Here is a 22,986-nt window from a genome sequence, read left to right as displayed (position 1 = left end):
CCATAAGTGGTGAAATTCATAGAGCTTTCCTGATATGGAGATACGTATATCAATATAAAATTTAATATGCATACGGTAATGTTCACTTGTTTTAGGAAGAAGGATGAGCTATTACAAGGCACTTTACTACTAGTGCAAGGGGCATATTGTAGGAGACTGTGCTAGTATACCCCTTCAATCTAGGATACAAAAGTAAAGACAAAAAATATCATGCCATTAAGTGAAACAGTTATGCCACTGCTTTCTGTTATCAACGTTCTCTTTCCTATCAATTGCTGGAATTAGTAAAATTCTCAGGTGGCTATTTTGCACTATGCATTGTGCACTGGAGAGAACGATAATTAAACACCAGGATGAGGCTGCCTGTTTGGAGAGCTAAGGATGGCAGTGCAGGACCTGGAGAGCTATAAAGATGGTGAGTAAAAGTACCATTTCTGTCTGTTAGCTGAGGTGATGAAGTCTTTGTATGGCATGGGGATTACAGAAAAAAAAGAAGGGAGAGTTATTGGTTCAGTTTTAACTGGATATCCGGAGTAGAAAGAGGAGATGTAAGCACTGTGGTTTGTGTGAGTTTCTGACAAAACAAAGCTGGTTTTTGTCAGGGGAGAGATCCTCTCCTTGAGAATTTGCAGGATGTTGCTTTTGTCGAAATTACTTACAGCCCCTAGATATGAAAAGAGTTTGCCTGGATTTTTTAAGTAAAGAAAGAAAGAAAAGCAAGAAACCACATTTTTCTGTGCCTTTGGAGTCTGTTCTAAATGGAGAATGGACCTGGAAGATCCTAGAACAATAACAAAAATCCGTTCAGCCAAGGGGCAACACCATGTGGGTGCCTGCTGCCATAGGACAGCCATGCCGGGACATAGAGACACGCCAGGCAGCTGATGGAGGCTTTTGCCATCCGAAGTTAGGCCTGGCGGGGCAGCACCACAGCAGTGCAGGGAGGACTTGGAAGAGAACTCCAAATTCCGCCACTTCCTAACAGTTGCCCTCGTTAGCAAAAGACAACCATGTCACACCAAATCCTTGTGTTTGGAACCTCGGAGGGTAGGGGGGAAAAAGAGTGGGGAGGAGGTAGAGAAAATAGGAAGGGGGGAGATGACACAGGAGTCCCCTCTCGAAGACGAAGCTGGCCATCTGGGGCTGCTTCTGAGGGAGGGGGGACCGGGGCGGGGCAGGGCAGGGGCACAGTTCCGCTCTCACGGCATGTGATGGAGAAGGACACGCTGTGGAAAACCGCTGCAGGTGTTGGATTTAGTGGGAGCCGCGTCCAGTCCCGTCCGAAACGCCGCGACAGCCGTCCTTGCTGACAGGACATCCCCTCCCCGGACGGTACAGACAACAACCAGCAAAGCCTGAGGGGGAGGCAGACGGGGTCACTTCGACCTGGCGGGGTAAAAAATCGCACCACATCAATGACAGGGACTTTAAACCTGCACAGGTTTAACGACCAGCAACAGGAGGCTGATATCGCAGCGGACTTATGGGCGGTAACTGTCCGGAGCTGGGCGCTGGGCGGTGGGGAAGCCCTGCCTGGGGAAAGGGTGGAGGATCCTGGCGTTAAGCGGCCGGCAGCGGTGGCAGAAAGGAAGCAGCCACCTGGCCCAAGACTGTGCCGCGGTCGCCTTTCCCCGCGCCGCCGCCTACAAATCCCGTCATCCCCATCGCCGTCGCGCTTCGTCCCCTGCTCCCGCCGTTGCCCCCGCCCACTGCCGGCGGCGCAAGCGCAGGGGAGGCGGCGTCCAGGGCAAGTCTCCCTAATGTAAGATGGTGGCCGGGCTGGCAGCGGAGCGCCCCGAGCTCGGAGATTACCCGTCTCTCGCGTAAAGGTCGTCGGAGCAGCCGCCCAAGCGCCCGGCCGGCCGCCGCCGCAGGTCCCGCCCCAGGAGCGTCGCTGCGGTTTCCTCTCCCTCTTTTCTCCTCTCTTTCCTTGCCGCCTCTCTCCTTCCCTCCCCACCCTTCTCCTTCTCCCCTCGCCTTCTTCCCCGCACGCTCACCCACCCACCCGCCCGCCCCCGCCGGCCCGGCCGCCGCCGCCGCGCCGGGCAGCGTGAGAAAGAGCCGCGCACACGCACCGCGGGCCGGGCAGGGAGGAGGAAGGCGGGTGAGTGTGAGCCGAAGGCCGGGCCGGGGAAGGAAGGAGGGAGGGAAGGAGAGGCGGGGGGGAGCCGGGCCGCTCCGACTACGAGAGCACCGAGGCTTCGCTGGGACGGCGCAGGCCTCAGCCCACCCCTCGGTGCCAGCCCCGACGGCTGGGGGGACGGACCGGGCCGCTGCCGTGCGCGGAGGGCACCGGGCCGTGTGGGCAGGGCGAGAGGGTGAGCGGGCGGCTCCTCCCTGGGGGGGCGCCAGGGAAAGGGGTCCCTCCGGGCCGCTGCCTGGGGAAGGGAGGCTTTATTTATTTCCTCCTTGCTGCCGCGGCGCGGGGTGGACGCCGTACCGTACCGTGTCGTGCCGTGCCGTGCCGTGCCGCCGGCCAGGGTCGCGGGGGGACGGTGCCTCCGGAGCAGCGCGCCTCTGCCGGGGCAGGCCGGCGCGGCTGGGCGCGGGGATCACGCCGTGATTCACTTAGGATTTGGGTGGAAATTTCCTCTCTCCCCTTCTTCCTTCTCCCTGGAGCCAGGCTCCATTTGTTCTTATGATCTGCACTTTTTTTTTTTTCCCTGAGAGAGGCAAACAGATGGTAAATGGCAGCTTCTTATTTTTAGTGTTATTTTGGACGGTCCATGTAACCTCCTGAGATTTGTCTGTCGGTAAAATAGCCGGTACTTAACTTTGTCACCTCCTTGCAAAAATACTAGGAGCTCTTTCCATTTTGTGCGTTAGCAGAAACAAATGACAAGGCTGCGTACGGGCTTTCATCCTACTTCCAACGACGGTCATACAGCTCTACCTGCCAGTCTGAAAGTGAGCTGCTGGTGCCTTCATCTGTACAGTGCAGTAAAAAGGGAGGGAAAATACAATAGATGGAATACTTCGTTAGTGTACCTGAAAGGATGTAATTGTCCATGTCTTAGATATTTGCGTCGGTACAGTAATTTCAAGTGCGTACCTTATAGGCAAAGAAATACTCTCTAGAGCATATGTTAATATAAGTAAAACTCATCAGCTAGTTAAAGCTGCAGAAACTAGGCCTGCAGATGTTAGCTTATTCCTGCCCAAAAAGTTTTAGTAGTTAACATTGGCCAATCGCTTGTTTACTGAGTCTCTACAGATCTGGCGGTGTTTTAACTGGCGGTATTTTGTTTAAGTTTGAAAGTGTCTTGACTTGAGCATCCTGGTGCTTTGACTTCACATTCCTGTAAATGTCATAATTGGCACTACTAGCATAAGAGAAACTCATACCAAAAGATGAGCATGTAGAAGAATTAAATTCCTTCTAGCTACTTTTTCTTCCTGCTTAAAAAAAAAAAAAAAAAAGAAAGAAAACACAGGCATATGAAGTGCAGAGAACAAAATAGTTATTTGGCTTCAGGGAGTGAGTTAGTTTCAGATGGCCTATAAATACCCAAATATACTCCTAGTTTCTTAGCATCTCTCCAATAATATAGCGAAGTAGTGCATGGTATAGAGTTTAGATATGTCATTACCCTAGGCTTCTGGAGCTCTGTTAAAGAGTTTCCATTTCATAAACAAGACAAACGCATTCAAGTGTTTAGAAATGCTTGGCAGTTGAACTTGGCTGAATTGCAAGCAAAGTTCTTTCTAGGGGAAGGGATTGTTTTGGAAAGGGGGAATACATTGATAAAGTGATCTCTGCTTTTAGCTTGTATGTTTCTTCAGGTGTGTCTTCATTGGCTTTTAAAATGGTGAATCCTAGCAGATCCTTCCTTTCTTTTACAGAGAAAAGATGGTGAGTGCCTGTCAGAAATAGTGCTCTATTAATTTCTTGGTACCTCTTCTTTGGAGAGTTTAAGAACAGCTACAGTGCTTACTAAATAAAAAACTTGCATTAAAGAAACTGGTGAGAGAACGTATGTGTGTTTTTTGTTTATAATGAGTATTTTTCATTAAACAGATACCTGTTGTCTTTCATGGCTGTTCAGGGAAGTTAGGTTATTCTTTGTAAGTGAAATGTTTTGAAAGTACTCTGACCAAGATCTTAAGTATAGACCCTGAAGGCTGAAGTCTGGCAACTATTTCTCAAAGTTTTGCCCACCTCTTTGAAATAAACAAGATTGTCAAATACTGTTTTGTAAACACAGGTAACTGCTAAGTGGCTGATCATAGATTATGTCTTATGCCTTGGACAACTATATTCCTTGTTCTGGCAAGATCAGACTGATCTGTAGGCCTTACCACACGCTGGAAGGAAATTACTTGCTCAGCAAGACTGTTAGGATCAAGAGTTCTTAAACTTTCACATGGCAAATGGTGTCTTAGGTTGTACAGACAGCTTCTTGTCCTTCTTGCAGTTGTGTTGTGTTGCTGAGATAACTTGAACAACTGCATATGTGAAAGACTGTGTAGCTTACCTTGCTTTAAAGAGCTGAAGTTTACAGGATGTTGAAGATGTTGATGCTTTCTTTGCTTTCTGGCATCTATCTTTCTATGTGCCTTATCTCTTTTTTGTTGGATGGAAACAGTGTGAGGAGTCAAAGCTCTATGAATAAATAGACCTCCCATCTTTCTTGGCCCTTTTCTTCTGATCCTTGGAGAATATTCCAGGAATGTATTCCTTTCAGGAGATTGGTTAACATTTGTTAACATTTTAACAACAGTAAACACTTACCAGACTTGGAAAATGAAGTATAGCAGCAAATGGTTTGGCATGGCTTGAGATGCTGCTCAGACCTTCTGGTTCTTCCTGGAAGCAAATTAGGAGGGCAGTATCAGTAGCATGAAATCCTAATACAGTCTTTGTAAGTAAAAGCTTGTATCCATTTTTGCATTGAATTATTTGGGTCAGTTAGGTGTGTGTTTTCATCAAACGGGGTTTCTGTATGTTGTACCAGAAACTTCAATGATACGCTTGGTTTTCTCAGATGGCAGTTTTCTTGTGTGAGCTTAAAAAGAGAATCTCTTACTTCAAAATTATATCAGACTTTCTACTAAGGTAGCTAACATTTGGAATATGTGTCACTGACTTGCATCTAGCCTAAAGGAAAGAATTGGTGTTTAAACTAGTGATTTCCACATATTAGTAAGACAAAGTAGATTTTGTGCTGTTTCTTTCCTTCTCTTGGCTGTTCTGACAACATGACAACTCCAAGATATGTCTTTAAATGAAGCTTCAAGTGTTTTTTAAACACATGTGTACAAAGTAAAGCACCTGTAAACTCTTACACACATGCTTTAAAAATTTGAAGATGCCTTCATCTAAAACCATCAGGAGACTACAGGCTGCAAGAACAACATTCCTCCCTATTCTGTTCTGTGTACCAGCTGCATATTGTGGTTGGTTTTTTACTGGAGTAGAATATGTTAACGTTAAATTCATAATGGTTAATCAGTCATTTGTGTCTTTATTAGGTACTTCATCTGTTACTGGTTTTAAAACTGGGGAAAGGTGGGTTGAGATCAGTTTAAGGAGGATTTTTTTATCTTTTAGTCACAGAGTTAAAAATAAAGGTGGATGTAGATCAAGCAAACGTGCTACTGGACTTGGTGGAAAGGAAGCTTAGCTTTTGCCCTGAGCAATGCTGTCTGGTTTTGATCAGGTTCTGTTTTCTTGCAAGGGAAGAATGGAAAAATTAAACTGTCTGTGAGTGGCTTTCTAACCTACTGTGATGTCAGCATCAGTTTCTTCTATCCTGCTGGCGTCTCAAGAAGAATAGATGTCTAATATGAAGTGGGCTTTAGTTGACTGCAATGTCTTGTATAACATAACTGTACTTCAACATGTTGTGCTTGTGAGATGGAGGGTCCACTGTCATAATGCGAATCCTTGGACTGTCCCCTTCTGGGCATTGGGTGGTTTATTCATAAGAGCTTAGCACTGCTTGATTGCTGGAAGGTGACATTGGAATATCTCCCATTTAATTACAAGTATTAATTATTAGCGCTCAGAATTTGGGGCAGTGGTTTTGTTTGGGTTGAGTTTTTTTCTTTTTCAGAAGAGAAGAGAAAGAAACTGCAAAAAGGACAGTGCACTTCCTTTTCTTGACTTCAAACTTCTAATGAATTCCTCAAATTCTGAACAGAATCACAGGAGCTTTGTAAGAATGGCCAAAAAGTGTGGCAGGAATAAGTGAGAGTGTACTATGGTTTCGAAGTAGTGCTTGGTTTTACTTTGGCTTGTTTTTAGGCCTTGTTTATGGTGACCTGCAACCTAATCCTGCGTTTGTACTACTGAGCTCTAACACCTTCCTTGCTTGTGGATGTTCTTAAGTGGTTTCTTCCATATAAGATGTGAAAGTGTTAACTAAGTGAGTAACAATCTCATTCATTGTAGGACAATACACACTGCATAGGAAGACTTGCTACCAGTTTCCCAGCTTATTAATACTACGGAAAAGTGTGAAGCAGGGTAGTTTGTTTCAGGAACACTGAACTGAACAGATGAGACTTGTTTGAAAGCAGGCTACATGTTATGTTTTGGTTTAAACTTTTTGTCATCAAGTGTAGATCCAATGTGAATTGTGTTTTGTATAGTGTAACTTGAAATTGCAGGATCCATGAGCTAAGACACTTTGGGGTGTGAAATACTGTACTTGCAGGTGCAGTAATATTATTACTTCTTAACCTATCTCCTATTACATGTTACCATAACTTACTGTCTTAACACAACAGAATTTGAGGACAGGAATGCATGGAGTAATTCAGTTATATTTATATGTACTTTTGAACTGCCTACCTGAGGGAGTTTAAGTGATAGAAGTGTTGATGAAGGTAATGTCCCAGATAGGTAAGCATAGGGTGGCAGTTGTTCAGAGTTTCTGTTTTGCAGTACAGCCTAGAAATCTATAAATATGGGTTTGGGAAAGAAGTATGTAGCAGTAATCACTAGATATGTGGAAAAAGTGTTCAGCTACTTTTGTGTTTTTTTTCTTTTTCTACCTTCTCTCCGCCTATAATGAATGAAGATCAGTATGTGTAGCTGTGCCTGTCAGTTAGAGACCTCAAGCCTCTCTCTGATCTGTAGAAGTAACCCTGGACTATTGGATGTCACAAAATTAGAAACCATTCTTTCTCTTTGAATAGTTACTGCTTCATTACATGTGACTTCTTCCTCTTTTTTTTTTTTTTGAATGAAATCTAGAATTAGTCATCAGTATCTCATTCATAACAAAGTATCCCCTGAGAGCTCCTAAACAAGAATAAAATGAAAGGCCAAAACTTGCTAGGTCAAGATTAGTGTTTTTAAGTCAACTTACCTAATAGTTAATTTGAATGCATTTCTCCCAAACAGTGTGAACTGTAAGGACCACAAACTGCTGGAGTTAGGTTAAAAGCACTGGTCTGAATGAGAGGGGCCTGGTAGCTTTAATCCAATTTGTCTAGTGACTTAATCTTACTGCTATTTGTCATATAACTGCTGCTTCTGTGAAGCAGCCTGCTTTTATATGTGCTTCTGTTGGTTGTTTAGCAAGTTGAATCCTAAGAAAGTAAGCTTTCTTTTTATGAAACTTCATCCTAGGTTAAGGGTCAAGGAAGTTAGAACTGAGGAACCATGTTTGAAAAATTATAGCTTGCTCCCGTCTTTGAAAGCTTGTTTGCTAATCCTTTCATTTATTAAAGCATATATTTACATATTAATGTTGTGGTTTCACAGTTAGTGGCAAACAGGTTGTTAGAATGTCAGGTGGCGAGTCTACAACTAGAGGATGATTGTTGGTTTTCTTATACGTAACTGTTAGTGTACATTAAAAATACGGAAGAACAGTTGGGGACTTTTAGCAAATACCAGCTCTTATACTTATCAAGCTGTCTCCTGCACATGGCTAGTGTCATCTTCTGCCTGGATGACAGTTTCATTTTTGTCTTCAGTAGTTACAATTCCAGGAGTGCTTGGAAGATGGGCCCATTCTCATGTTTTCACCAGTGTAGAGGCATCCTGCTCTAATTGAGCTCTTTTAGAGCTATTAATTTCTTGTGCATGGCTTCATTCTGATTTAACCTTGAAGCTTGTGATTTCCTGGGGGTGGGGCAGTGTCATACCTTGTATGAGAACTATTGCTCTGGTTACTACTATATAAATACATAGCACAGTGAAACTTGGTAAGAACCAGCTGTGTGTTGTGACCATATGACTCTGACAGTGTTAAGAAAGCATACCTCGAGGCGAAACTGCATTGAATTGGTTATGTAGACATGAGTGTCTTTTTTTTTTTTCTGAAGAAACCAGCTTTCAAGTTTGCTAACCAAAAAGGGAGCACCATATAGCCACCTTTTTTATAAGGAAGCCTACAGTGGCTTGACTGTCTTTTTTTTTTTTTTTCTTTTTTTGAGCTTAGTTAAACAGAGTATAATGAAAGAAAAGAATCATACCATTAGAAGGAAAATGCTTATTCTGTTTCTATGGATCATTAGTACCAGTTACCATAAGTATTTTAAAATTCTTTGCATATATATCATAGAATTATTTTGGTTGGAAAAGACCTTTAAGATCATTGAGTCCAATATTGAGTAGAGAGGAAGCAAAATTTGTTTCCAAACAAATGTAATTTGGTAGGATGAGGTGAGAGTGGCAGATTCCTTTTGGTACTTGCAGTGCTGTAGTCATCAATGCTTAGTAAATGAGCCACTTGCTATTTAAGAGGAGCAACCAGCTGCTGTTCCTGTTGTCTTCAGCGTGTGCTAGCTCTGAAAGTGTGGTGAAGGTAACTTCCATATAGGTGCAGTGCAGCATTTTTTATCAGTACCATTTTTTCCCAAGACTTATAACAGACTTGGAAAAGACCCTAGCATATAGAAATGCAAGAAAGGAGATGGACTTAGGGTTGCTCTCTGGGTTTTTGTTGTTCTTTTACTAAATATAAAACTAAATACTGGAGAGCCATGCCCTCAAACGGAGCTGACATCATTGTGTTTCTGAGGCCTCCTTGATACTGTCTTCATTTTCGATTTTCTTTCTTCAGCTTTCTAAAGAAACTGAAATGTAATAGCCAGTTCTTCATTCTCTTAAGGCACTTCCTTGAATTTCCTATTGATTCTGGTTAGTTTGCATGTTACATGGGCTTAATCTTCTCTGGAGGAACTGCATTCAGCTGCTCCAGATGAGTAAAACTCAGAACTGTCTCTGTTAGCATTAAAAAGTCATAGCACTTAACGGATGTTCTGGGCAAGTGCATTTGCAGTCAACTTGAACTTCTGTGCTGTTTATAGCATATATTTGTCATAGTCTGACAGATTACTTGTTTGTGATTGAATTCAGTGCTTTGTACGTATCAAATGACTCCTTAACCTCACCTGCCTGAGTTAATGTAGCTTCATGTAGTTGACATAGCAGTAGAAGGAATTTATCTAAAACCAATACTACACATCCTACTTAAGTTTATGGAAGCTGATCCTGTACTTTTTATTCAATTTGTTTCTTCTTTAGAATTCTAAATTAGTTTTCCTGTTCTGCCCAGACTTTTTAGAAAATGACCTGGAAAACTGTTTCCCCAGGATATTTCTTAATATTCTCCCTTGCCTTTTTTTTTTGTTTGTTTTAAGACAATTGCTTTATGTCACTCCGTCTATAGCATTTTTTCATTACAGTATGTAGGTTATCTTCAAGTAGCTCTATGTTCTGTTCCCCAGTGAGATGAAGGTACTTCCTTGAATGCAGATCCCAATCTTTCTTAAGTTGGTTTAGTAACAAATACATATTTTCCTAGAAAGCAGAAGTAAAATACCATAGCTTGTGTACCAGGTTTGTGGCAATTGGGATTTATGATGCGAGTGAATATTGCATAAAACAACCACCTTTCTGGAGTTCTAGCAGGTACATGGAGTGAGAATAAAAGTTCTTCCATTCTCTGAAGTTTTCCTGTGCTTCTAGGTTAAATGTTTGACCTCTGTTTTGCTTTTAAAAACAAAATGCAATAGTTAGCAAATACAAAATTGATATCTACAGTAATGCTGCGATTTATTTTACTTTTAGACTTCAGTGTGTATAAGTGGTTATACCTTGTTAATCTATGAATACTTAAAACTTTTAGTTTTTATCTCATTTGAGGGACACAACCTTCACTTGAAGGCAGTGATGCAAGATTCTTTATCTAGAGTCTTCAAACTCTTTTGTTTACGTATATTAAATATCAACTGTTGACATCCACAGTTTCTGCTCCAAAGGAATGGAGTTTAGTTCATCATTGCAATGTAACTTTTACCCTTCGGATAGTCTTGTGACAATCTACTTTTATCATCATTTGTGTGGATTTTAGAATTTCTTATCCTTATTTCTGTTGATCAATAATTTCTGTGTGCTATCGCTCAAAATAGTTGGTCTTCTAAATCTGAACTTTCATTTGTACTGCTTTTTGTTATGATGGCAGTCTTGTTGGCTAAACAATGCTGAATTAAGTGTAATCTTCTACCTTCTGAAAAGTATATTTTACAGAAAACTGCAATGTATACTGAAGTAGTATAAAAGCTGATAACGGCAAGCCTACTTCTGAAGTGAATTTCACCCTGCAGATCCTAATATTTCTCCTTCTTATCCCAGCAGTGTCTTCAGGGTGAGTAAGATTCTGAAGTACAGCTCAGAAAAAAGTTAGCATAGGGATTTTTGTTGTTCTGTTTTCTAGTCCTACATTTGTGGGGTTTTGGTTTTGTTCTGGATGTTTTGTTTTGGGTGGTTCTTGTTCTTTTTCTTCAGAAATTATAAATATTCTCTTTAGAAGCCAACAGAAATCCCAAACTGGGAATGAGTGTGGCTGTGATGTGGTGGACATTTATACTATTTTCTGTTGACTCAGATGACAGTGAATCTTTTTGAATCAGCATCCTGCTTTTGTCTGTGGTTTGAGGAAACTGTTGTCACTTCTTGCAAAAGAAATTTTGCTTTCATTTGCTGTCCTGTGATCATAAAGGTAGTAAGAGTGTGAAAGGCTGAGAGTGAATCTGGGGACAGTGACTGTGCTTTTTTTAAGGATTAGGTCAAAGAGACTGACTGAATCTTCCTTCTGCCTTGTGATTCTTGGGAGTTTCTCAAGGATTCTTATGGGGTTTTTTTTGAGCAATTGCAAGGATTCAATTTATTGGTCAGGACTTTTTGTTTAAAAAAGACTAGATGAGGAGTACAGACCTTTCTCTGGTATGTTTGCTTCCTTTCAGCTAGGAATGAAAGAAAGGACGTGGGTTTTCCAGAGAGATATGCATGCCTGTAGAGAAGATTCCAATTTTTTCTATTAAGAAAACATCACTGCTTCTTCCAATATCTGTAGCCCTCCCACCTTTCGAGAAAAAGTCTGGCACACATCTCAATTACTGCTAGGAGGTCTGAAATAAATGTCTGGATACATCTCGTATGTTTTTCTTCAGTTCTTCCCCACCTATCTCTGGCATTCATTGACTGACTAGTCATGACATGGATTTTTCCAGTAGTTAATAATTCCTGATATTACTTGCTCCACCAAAAAGTGTCTATGTCTGAAGATACTGTCCTGAAATATCTTGCCACTAGCCTGATAAGGAACTTGTAGGCCTGAATTGGAAAATTGATATAGGAACTCATGCTTGTCATTGTCAGTAAGACACTTTATCTTACCAGAAATTTACTTCAGATACTGGAGTCCTTGTGGCTTCTTGGTTAATGTCTTTCACTTTAGAGAGCAGTGCTGGTAATATACTCTTACTTTCCTTTCTAATATGTTCTACATACTTGGAGATTGTAACCCCCTCTGCTCCCTTCAGTTCTGGGTATCACTACTTCTTATGGATCTGTGTGTGTGTGTAGATATATATGTCTGTATAACTTCTGCTTAGCTTAGTGGAACTGTCGTTCAACTGAGTGGGGTGGTTTTTTTTTTTTTTTGGAAGTTATGAACTAAATCTAGTTCAGAAACAGAGCTACAGGCTGAACAGATGATCTCTTTAGATTTGAGGTATGTCCTGAAGGGAGATTATAGTCAGCCTAGGAAGGCAAAGTACAACTCAACTTGTACTAGAACAGATTTTAGTGTGAGGTCTTAACTTCTGCAGTTGTATCAGGGTAAGTGCAGGGATGAAGATAGAAAACCCATCTGAAGCAAATCTTTACATTGTAATGGAATACTTTTAAATCTAGCAGATGCATATGAGAAGTGAGAGTTTGCTAAAATTGCATAGATTGTATAGCCTGTAGAAGGTGGCTTTGGGAAGCAGGGGGAACTAATAGTAACCTCTGGTACCTACAGTTAGGCTATTGAGAATACTGAGCCAGACTTCTTAAAGCACTATTTCGAAAGCAGGAAAGAGAAAGCAGGCATATGTTAATTTACTGCATTTAGGAAGAATGTGTCTCACCATGGAGTGGGACAACCATTGGGACAGGTGAAAAAGTTATACAGTGTGCATCCTTGGATGGTTTTAGGCCCAACTGGATAAAATGCTATGTAATCTAGACCAGCCCTATTGACCTTACTTTGAGAAGGAAGTGGAGTAGGTAACCACCTCTTTTAACTGGAATTATTCAATGATTCTGTAGCAAAAAATGTAAAAGTCTTCAGCTTCATCAATATGAAGTTGTCCGTGTTAGAGCTTGAAACTGACCGTCAGTAATGGATGGACCTGTATTAAAAGCCATAATGTAGATTGTATGGCTTCAAAGGTACTCCTTGGTGTGAAAACTTAAGTTTATGGATGTAATAAAGAATATCACTGGGTCTCTTGAACTGTCAAAGGTTGTTTGTTTGTTTGTTTTAAAGTTTGAGCTGGTTGCTTAAAAATTTAGTGATGAAATTCTCAGAAGTGAAAGCAGTTTTCCCTACACTGTCCATGGTACTGCAGGTGCAGGCGATGCTCTTCCACAGCAGTGGCCTGAGAAGGTGTTGAAGGTGTGGGATAGGCTGTATTTGTGGTGAGGTTTTTTGTGGATATGTTTCTTCCTCTTCCTCCTGTAAGGTTTATCTTTTTATTAGTCCTTTGGGCTAGATACTCCTTCTGTCACTGATACTCCTTCCTCAAGAACAGTGAACTGTATGTGACTAAATGCTCATTCGTCTGGTTGTGTCTTTTCAAAAAGCAAAAGAAACAGAGTTTGTTTCTGTTGGCTAAAAAGCATAATTTTGTTGTAGATAATCCAGAATAATTTATCCATTGTGCAAGTGCAGTATTATTTTTCTTGTATGAAAGAACTTTAAAAGTCCCGATTTTCTGCTTTAGCTGAGACCTTTAGATGGCTTTCTAGTCATCAGCAGGATTATGAGTAGACTCTTCAATAAATGATAACATTAAGTGTGAAAAACATTATGGTGTTTCATAGCTTTTGCAGTGTACTCTGAGAGAATACAGGCAGTGAAGGAAGTCTGGTCCTAGAACCTAGAACTTTTTTCCATCTTTGCGCTGTACCTGTAATAGTGCCCTTTGCCATAGTTATTCTAGATTTTGCAGGTATTCTTTCTTGAACTTGGGAACTCTAGATAGTTATTTAAACTGACCTTTTGTTACATTGATGTTGCTTTTAGATAAAGGCTGAAGAACACATTTTTCTAATACCTTAGTAATTTTTAATTTTCTTTAAAAACAAACCATTGGATGATAATTCTCACTCTTTTGACTCTTATATGCTAAGACTTCTGCTACTTTAATGGCACTTGCAAGCAAAAACGTGATTAAGAATTGGTGAACTAATCTAGATGTTTGTAGACTATCCAGTACCTTTATGAAATGCTATAGACTGATAAAGCTTTTTCTGTGTCCAGTAATATTCTTCAGCTCTGTTAGTGAAACAAGTTTAGCAGGAGTAATATAAGTAATCATAAAAGTATACCTTAATTCTGGCCTGGAGGAGTACAGAGGTAGTTGATTCTTCAGGATTACTTGTTTTTGTCTTTTTCCCACAGCTGATAACTTAGTGTGGCGTGGGCAGACTGGGATACTGTGGATGCTGGAGACTTAGTCTCTGGCTGACAGGTATAAGTAATTTACATGTTATGGTTACCACTAACCCTGAACTAGATCTAGGTGCCAGCTAAAAGGTCAGAGTTCTAAAATATTTAGTGACTACTGGAGAAGTACTGCTCTGCAAACAACATCATTTTGGCATTCTATTCTAAGAGCAGAGATGATGGACAAATATATGTGGGGTTTTTTTCTTTATTTGATATGTTGAACGTAACAATACCTGTTCTGTTGTTGCAGTTTGCTTCCTATATAATTCATCAGTAAGTTACATTTGGTACTTTATTCCTAGATATGTTGAGAGTAAAATGTTCAGCAACCATAATGCTGCCTGTAATGGACAGAATGTGATAATACATAATAGAAACTTCAGGGATTTTTTTGATCCCTTTTAAACTGATGAAAGTTGCTTGTTTTACTGCTCAGATGGTGAAAGCTGTATTTTCTTCCTTCTACTGTGTCTGAAAAGACTTTGGGATGGGGGTAACCTGTGGTGTGTTTTGTTCTAAGTATCTTAAAGACCTTTTCTACCTCTTCCACTCCCCAAATATAGCTACTGTTTTCCTCTGCTCTGCCATAGTTCATCTTAATTTATTTTCAAAATGACCACACTTCTCTTCATGCTGTTCGCTGAGAAAAACAAGGTAAACAACCATTAATTTTAATTCTTCTGCATATCCTAAGAAAAAAATTAATTTAACACACTTCTTTTTAATTTTGATGAAAATTTACAACATCATAACTTGGGACTGAGTGCTGAATATACTAGAGCCATTTATAACGTATCAGTAACTACTGAATTTTGAGAAGTGTTGTTTTTTATCATCCCATCTCCCTGTGCAAGGTGTGGGATGCGGAGGTAGTATCTTGTTGGATGCAGAGATAGCATCTTATGTTTCACCAGTATACCAATTCATTATATGTGTTGGTCTAATAAAAGATACAATCTCAGCCTATAAACCTTATGGCTGCTTTGGAGTAGGATGAATGCAGGATGTTACTTCTCAATCTTTGGCAGCTTCAGGACTCTGTAGACGTGTATAGTGCTAGAAGAGAGACGAGTTTTCTTTTCCTCTGTGCTCACTCTTTTCTTGTGGCTGTCCTTGGTCCGTGTCCTGCTGTTTAAGAAAAGCTGCTGTGGGCACGTGCTTTGTCTTTGGTATTGATACTTCTGCGTTCAGGTACGGCAGAGTGATACGTGATTTCATGTTGAAAACCTTAATTCTTTATAGTGATGTCTTATACTCTTTTATATGCTGTCTGTGATCTTAGTCTAGAGAGACAATTCAGTGTGCTCTAGCATAATTAGTCTTAGGCATAGCCTTGTATCTTGAGGAATTAAAAAACTTTGTGGCTATAGGTGTCCTTTTAAAAGTGTTTAGAACAGTTTTCACTGAAACTGTTTTAATTTGAAAGTTTAAAAACTAAACCAGAGTCTTCACTGAAAGATGTTTTCTAGGGAATAGTACTTTACTTTGAGACTCCTTGCAAGGGAGAAATAACGTACATTCTGTGTATAGTCAGTTTGGAGCTCTTGCCTTGCAGAGAGGCAGCTAACCTGGCAGCTGCTGTAATCTGTAACCCTAAGGAACAGGGCAGTGGGAAGCACGTCCCTGCCACTGACGTCGCCACACTTTCTTCCTCCTGGGATAGGATGTTACTTTTCTATTACTCTCTGACTTTGGATTTCTCTGCACTACCTACTCCACCCAATGAGCATTTCCTTCCAGAGAGTCTGGAAATGGAGTTGCTGGTGTTCCAGCAGCAGCAGAAATATTCTGTTCCTTTCCCATGTTTTGCTGTTTGTATGGGACCTGGGAATTTTTCTGATTGATGTTCTAGCGTGAATTTGGGAATGGTGGTATAGCTGAGACGTGCATACCTAACCAAGATTTAGTAAATAGAATGGGGAAAAGCCAGGGTGGGGGGAAAGCAAACCCCAAAGCCAAAAGTGCTGTTTAATTCCCCCTGACTAATTGTTAGCTAACTACTACTCTGCTAATACTCTATGGACAGTCTGAATACCTCTGTCTTTCTGCCTAAAACTCTTGATAACATCTGATTTACCTATATGTATGCACAATACTGATCACAGTCCTTAACTATTACAGTGACTAAGGAGAAACCACTAACCTGCTTTTCAAAGACAAGTGTCTCTTCTTAAAAATTGGATTAAAACTGTCTTTTATTGAGTCAGAGGAGAAAATATTCTTACTGTATGTGGTGTTGTGGTCTGTACAGATTATTTTACACCCTCTTCATCACTGTATGAATCTACCCCTTATGCAGATGAGTATTAAAATAACTTGGAATGTATAGCCTGTTCCCAGTGACATAGTTCAAGCACTTGTCAGGAAGCAGATAACCTCAGTGCCATGTCCCTGAATAATATGATACTCCCATTCCTCTCCAGGAAAGATGCTTCTATAATTATGCTGTTTACTAGATAAATGTTGAGAAATATCTTTTTAAAACCCAGGGATTAAGTCTTCAGTGTGGTGACTTGGCATTATTTTGAAAGTGGACATTTCTATTAGAGGCAGCAAAACCACTTGACTCTGATGCAGGAACACTAATAAGCGTTTTCTGGTTGCTCTTTAAAACACTTAATTACTATTCAGCACCTTGCAGATGAAGACTAAACTACACTGTGAAGTTTCTATTATAGGTTTGTAATCACATGCTAGTCCACACAAAAGTAGCAGTGCAATATGACCCATTGTTTTATTTCCTTACTTCTTTACATACATTTCAAATGGAGCTTCTGTGGTTTTAAGACTAATTTTGGAAGACTTTTTTTTTTCTCATCAAATTAAGTTTATGCTTAACTGTTCTCCTAAAGCAAATAAAGCATGTCAGGTACCAGCTAGTGCAGTCTGTCCTGTAGTTGATACACACAGTAAGCATAAATGTAAAAGGCACATATTTGTATTCCATTCCAGTTCATTATTGCTGGGCCTCCTGATGCCCAGGTCCTAGAAATTCTGAACACTAAAGCAACAGACTGAGTGGATTATTTTTCTTGTTAAATGCAACTGCTGAGCTGATTTAGATTTATTTGTATATTAATATTTCAAATACTTTGGTTAGCGGGGGTATGTGGCTGTTTATAATAGCCATGTATGCTAGCCATCTTTGCTTTTAAAACTGGATTTGCAAATGATTTTTCTCGAAACAGGGAGCGTCAGTTGGTTTTCTTGAAAGCCAGTTTTAGGGTATGTGCAAGTAACACTGTAGTTATGTCTAAGACTCAAATATCATGAGCTTTACTAAGTGGAATGTCCTGATGAAGAGAACGACACTGTCAGAAGAGTAGTCAAAAATGGTTTATGCCTGAAAACTGAAGGACCGGAGTCAATAACAACACATCTCAAATACGTTGATTGTAGCAAAGGCAAAAGGATGTTATTCTGATGGTTACTGAATTCTGTTCTCGAGGGATATTGTATGTGAGCCTGGACACGCAGAATAGCTCTATTCTGAAGAGCTCCTGTACTTGGCCTGTGCTGCTGAAAAAATAAGGAAAAGTAAGGGTGCAGTTGCTTCTCAGTTCCTGAATTCAGGAATTACTGTTTAGACGTGTGACAAATTATATGGCTTGTTTGGAATATACTCCTCATTCAGATTGCTTTTCAGTGTAATGACTTTCAGAATAAACCACTTGATAATTTTTTTTTTTTTTTTAATTCCTGCAGCTTGTAACTTCATTTCTTGATGGCCTGCTTTGATACATTTTTGTTGGGTTTCAGCTTCTAGGGAAGGAATGCTGGGAAAGCCTCTGAGCTTATAGAAGCCTTTCTGCTATGACCAGTGTCTTGAGTGAAAGGAGCATTCTGATCAAAGGCTTACAATGGATTGTCATACTGAAACAAAGATGTTCTTCCTGCATTTAGTCTTCTAGATGTATTACTTTGAGATGTCTCTTGAACCTCTCTTCTTGACTTTTAATTTAGCAAGGACCATGATACTTCTGGCACTGATGAGTGGTGATTATCAGTGCGTTGGCCATGCAGAATCTGGCACTGGAATACATAATAAAGCTTTTTAGTTGTATCTGAGAGTGGAGAAATTTGGAGCCTATGTAAGGGCACAGTCAAAAATTCCTTTCCTAGTTTGAAACAGTGACATCCTGGCCCAAACAAAAAAAAACCCCTACTAGTGGAGGACAGCTATATTTCTTCTTGCAATTCTTCCCATAGGGTGAAAAAGGACAGTGGTATCAAGCCAAGGATTTTAAGGGAGAGCTATAGCTTTAGAGAAGTCATGATGGCATACTAGGGTTTTGGTTTGTGGGTGTGTTTGGTTTTTGGGGGGAATTTTTTTTTCCCTCTACTTGGTTTTTCTTGAATGCTTCTTTAAATCATATGAGCTTGGATGATGTAAAGCCCTAATGCAGTAAACTACATTTTGCAAAAGCAAGGATATCAACTTCTAGTAAGGATTATAAGGCAAACTCATTCAGCTTATATTCTTAGCTTTCTGTAAGTTTTTGCAAGTGCAGTCAGATTTTACTGAGATCTAAATGTTCAATCTCTGAAGTATATTTGCATCAATCTCTAATCAAGTAAGGGGTGAATTACACATTTTTTTTTCAGGGATGAAACATACATGCCAACGTATTCCGAAAGTTGACTCTGAGTATAAAGTTTGTGGCACTTGACATTGGTATAAAATTTCTGTTGCAGTTTCAAATGCTAATTGCTTCAACTGTAGCCTGGTCACCAATGATTATAGAGAATATGTTTGTTCTCTTTACAAGCAAATGTTTTGCCTCCTTTCTGCCGGAATCCTATGTAGACTTATCTCAGGGAAAACCCATGGTGTTTTCTTTGTGAGGTGGAGTGTTACTATAGTCATCTCAGCTTTTTTTTTACCCCTAGTTTTCCGATTTCCCCTTCTGCAAGATAGTCTGCAGGCATAATGTCCTTTATGTCTAATGCAATGGCTGAGCACAATGGACCTTGTTTAGAAGTGAATGATTCATCTGTGAAACAAACTGTGCAAACAGCCTGCAATTTAAAGTAATATACCTGACTTGCAAGGTTTAATGATGCTCTTTCACAGCATAGATGCATTGTGGGATGGCAAGGAAAAGACCTCACCTTGATGCAAGGTGACATTTAGTTGGTGGGAGTAAATTCAGTTTCTTGAATCTTAAAATAAGTTTTTTGTATACCGACTTCCCTTGGAGAAATCGTGTGATATTTCTCTACAGGATGCTCTTGTAAATGAAAAGCTTTGAATGCATTGAATTATTTCTTAGTCATGGATCTGGGCTGTGATTGGTGTTTTTTCTTTCCAAGGAACTGATTTAGGCTTCTCTTAAATTCCTGTGATGTGACCAGAATTGTAAAGATAATCAGGTGCTTATCTGTTGTCTGTGTGAGTGTCTTTTTAGAGACTTATATGTAATTCCTAGTTGTGTGTTTATCCATCGCCAGAAAAAGTGAAGGATTTCTCCACGCTTCTTCACTGTGATACAGACGTTTCTGGGATGCTTGCCCTTGTTAAAGAAGTACAGGCTTTCTCTTGAGTCTGCTCAGGTTGCATTTACTGAATGTTTATGCCTACTGATGCTGATTGAAGGACGTACTCCGTGCTTTTGCTATTGCCCATGTAACAGCAGAACTCCTATAAAGTCTTTTCCATGGATTTTTGGTCCATTGTGGTGGAGTCATCCCTATGCCTTGGGCTCTACAGTTTTGCATAGTCTGTCTCGATTCATATCAGTCTGCTTCCTCTATCTTATGCCTATCAGAGCAGAACACAATGAGGGCAAGCTTACTCTGTCAGTTAACCAGAGGAATCACTGTACAACAGGCTCTTCTCTTGTAGCTTGACTGCAATTTACTTTACAGTAGTGCTATACTTACAATAAAGTTCAGGCTGAAATTACTGGCCAAAGTGGGTTTGAACTCTTAATCTGAACAACTACATGATTAACTATTTTTTTTTTTCTTCCCAGAAACCTTATCCAAGACAAAGTGAGAATGCGTGTATTTGAAGTCTGGATTATATTGTCTATCTGAAAGGATACAATCGGAAAATGTTTGAGGACTGTTTTTCTTCTCCTAGAGGGAGTCTTGGTTCAATAATGTTTGCTACCAGGTGCTAAAAAGGGAGCCTCCTGGAGGCTGCTAAAACTCGGCTTATTTAGCCTCTCTGATTTTTCCCTTCATATTTCCCTCTTAGTAGTATCTGTAATTCTTTGCAACTCAGAGGTCTGTGTATTTGATGCTACTTCTTTCCAGGATTGATTTCAGGTGCTCTTTAGATTAAAACTGTACTCTCTCTGCTGTTGAAAGCTATTTGTTAATGAGGAGGGACAACACTCATGTGAAAAACATTGGAAGAGAATTCTTTTAACCAGGTTGTAGGAGGCCATGAAGTGACAAGTCTACAGTGAGATTTCTTTTTTGTTCTGAAGGCTAAGATTCTAGTTGTGACTGCCACTATAGATGATATATAAAGTTGTAGTACACTGGGAGATCTGAGGTGCTTGGATGTGGTTATTTGAGATACTGCTGTGTCAAAGTTTTGTTTGTAATAAGTAAACAAACAAAAATAAACAACAGTATGTTTGCAAACAGCTTGTTTCAAGTTAATATCTTCTGTGAATGGTGAAGCTTTGGAGCTGGGTTACAGCTTTTTTGGTGTGTAGTGGTGTTCAAGTAATACTACAGAAACTACTGTATTCTCACTTTACGAGTAGGTTAAACTAATCTTGATGTAACTAATATCTTCCTCAAATGCTTATCAGTTGCAAGAGTCTAGAAAAGCCTGCTTCCTGACAGTATCTCAGTGTTATGCCTGTTTTTATATCATAATACCTGCTATTGCTGGACACACAAATGCTGTTCGACATAAATTTGCTCATGGTACCTTGTAAAGGCTTGCAACTGAATGCTGGACAGCAATGAATTTTAGGAGCTGCAGGTAGTAACTATAGGGTGAAAATAAGTGTTAAAGCTGTGATTCTGCTCATGTAGTATATGTGTGGTTACTTGCCTGATGCAGAGATTTGTAACCTGAAAAATAGGTTTTGTTGGTCAAAATTGGTGAATGTTTTTCAGCATTCAACACAATGTGCTTCTGCAGAGAGCTGTGAAATTTCATATTGTGTCTATCATTTGCCTGGTTAACTGGTGGTAACCAGATTCAGGGCTTCTAATGAAGTTACAGAGGTATAACTTGATTGAAGTTAAACATAGAGATCTTTATATTTGGACTGTCTTTTCAGTATGGTGCATTTCTTTCACTTTCTTGTGTTTAGCAAATGCTATGTAACTGCTTATGCATGTAACTGCTCTGTCAAGTTGTGGTCATAAAAACATGTTTAGAAAAATGCTCAAGTCAGCTCTAGAGATAAGAAATAAAATCTAAAAGACATAGAATAAGTCAGTGTCCAACACTACTCAAACTCAGTGGTATATATTAATGATTCTCTTACCCTTCCTTTTATCTTTATAGAATTGTGGAACTTGATAATAAATCAGACCAATATGGTGTGCAAGAACTGCTCTGCTGGATCAGAATTAAATTATCTAGCCCAGTATCTTGTCTCTGGTTAGTGGTGAGCAACAGGTGATCTTGGAAAGGCTTTAAGATCAGGGTGAACGTAGTAACACTTCCTAGGATGCTTTCTTATGCTTTTCTATGGACTTCTCCAGCCAGGAAGTGCCTAGCACAGCCACTTGGCAGTGTATTTTCTGCTTAATAGTGTTTCAGATACTCATTTTACACCGCATCTTCTATCCTGGTCAGCTTGTCTGATTATTTTTAAGCTGTTAACTGTTTAATTCTGTCATCTGCAACCTTTGATAGCAGAGAGTTTCATAGTTCAACCACACACAATATTACATTTAACTTTTTTAATATGTAATATAACATATACAAAAGTGAAAATATAAATGTTCTCTGTGTCTTCTATTCTACTTGTGTACCCCAGTACCCTTTTTTCAGTGAGTCAGATTTGTTCCTTATGAGACATTTGATAATTCTTCTTATTCTCTCTGTACTTGTTAGTTCTTTCTGCATGCTGGGAGAAGAAAGCAGAGTTGTTCTGAGTACAGGATACTGGTACATTGTTTGGTGGGTTTTTTTCCTAATATTTTCTTGTATTTAGTTTGGCTTTGGATTGTGCCTGACTACTGAGCTGATGTTACAGGAGATATTCATGACAACTCAGAGTGCTTGTTCCTTAAAATTACTAGGTAGATGAGTGCATCATTGTACTCATAAGTCGTTCTTGGTTGCATCATTTGGCATTTAGCAACAATATATTTCATACTAGTTTATCACTCTTCGATCTGGTGAGATCTTTCAGATTTCTATGCTGGTCTTAAATGGTAAGTCCTTTGATGTGGTAACTTTTGTCTACTTCCTCCTCTCTCTCTTTTTCAGATTGCTGATAAATAGAATGACTTATGTCTGTGATATCAGAAAATCATGTGGAGCTCCCATGGATGACCTCCCTTGTTCCTTCTTTTGTTTCCAACTTTCAAAAAGTCAGTTCTTAATCCATGAGAGGACAGACACTTCTGATGGCTTAGTTTCTTTGGAGAGCTCAGCATATCCCCGTTGAAAGCTTGTATGAAAGTTAAGGAGAAAGCCAAATTGTTGCGATCCACGTAACCTGTGATTTTTCTCAAAGTTACTTCTGGGGGATGACTTGTCTCCTCATGAACAGCTGGATATTTTTTTCTTTTTGTTTTGACTACCTCCTAATTCTACCTGTAATGAGTGTGGTCATTGGCCTTTATTACAGACTAACTCTTAAATAAAAGCTCATTGCCGTATTTGTTCACACCTAGAGAATCTGATGTGTTCCAGTTTATGAATGGATGCTACTTTAGATGGTTAATACCAATCTGGAAGCTGAAATAACACACAGTAGCAAAAGTACCAGTCTACTCTGGTTCTGTAAACCTCATGGGAGGAAATGCAAAGAAATTCAATCTGTTTATTTACTCTGAAATATCTTAAAACTTGCATACGTAAAACATTTCGTTTCAG

The 22,986-nt window shown here is 39.9% G+C and overlaps 1 protein-coding gene across 8 annotated transcripts in view; it reads left to right on the top strand.

Annotated features, from left to right (window-relative positions):
* Positions 1 to 1,750: 1,750 nt before the first annotated feature.
* CNOT4 (CCR4-NOT transcription complex subunit 4) overlaps positions 1,751 to 22,986 on the top strand; it is a 78,353-nt gene continuing 57,117 nt past the window's right edge. For all 8 annotated transcript variants that reach the window (XM_062014924.1, XM_062014915.1, XM_062014896.1 and 5 more), the window contains exon 1: positions 1,751 to 2,104. The gene's annotated coding sequence lies outside the window, so the exon portion shown is untranslated. The remainder of the gene's footprint in view (positions 2,105 to 22,986) is intronic.

Source organism: Colius striatus, chromosome 1 (genome assembly GCF_028858725.1).
Source record: "Colius striatus isolate bColStr4 chromosome 1, bColStr4.1.hap1, whole genome shotgun sequence".
NCBI lineage: Eukaryota > Metazoa > Chordata > Aves > Coliiformes > Coliidae > Colius > Colius striatus.
Note: the sequence above shows the minus strand (reverse complement) of the source record. Positions and strands in the feature narration are given on the sequence as shown.